We start from the raw sequence: 241 nt of genomic DNA, 5'->3' as shown, positions 1-241 counted from the left end.
AGCATAATTAGAATTTCTACATTTTATGTTTATGAATAGGGATTTACAAACCTGGAAAGTTTGTTGACTTTGGACCACCAACACAAATATTTAAATCTGAAAATGCTATTACTGCTCTTTCTATACTTAAAGCATTTAATGGATATACCAAATTTATCATTTTAAAGTCTTCTAATTTCAGTAATTTGTCATTAACATAAAAATGAATTGTTAACTCAGATGATATAACAATTTGTTTATA

At 24.9% G+C, this 241-nt stretch overlaps 1 protein-coding gene across 1 annotated transcript in view; it reads left to right on the top strand.

The window, feature by feature from the left end:
- LOC100160073 (MFS-type transporter SLC18B1) overlaps nucleotides 1–241 on the top strand; it is an 85,963-nt gene that overhangs the window by 30,687 nt on the left and 55,035 nt on the right. The window lies entirely within an intron of this gene.

Source organism: Acyrthosiphon pisum, chromosome A1, assembly GCF_005508785.2.
Source record: "Acyrthosiphon pisum isolate AL4f chromosome A1, pea_aphid_22Mar2018_4r6ur, whole genome shotgun sequence".
Classification (NCBI taxonomy): Eukaryota; Metazoa; Arthropoda; class Insecta; order Hemiptera; family Aphididae; genus Acyrthosiphon; species Acyrthosiphon pisum.
The sequence above is the reverse complement of the archived record's forward strand: the minus strand, read 5'-3'. Positions and strand labels throughout refer to the sequence as shown.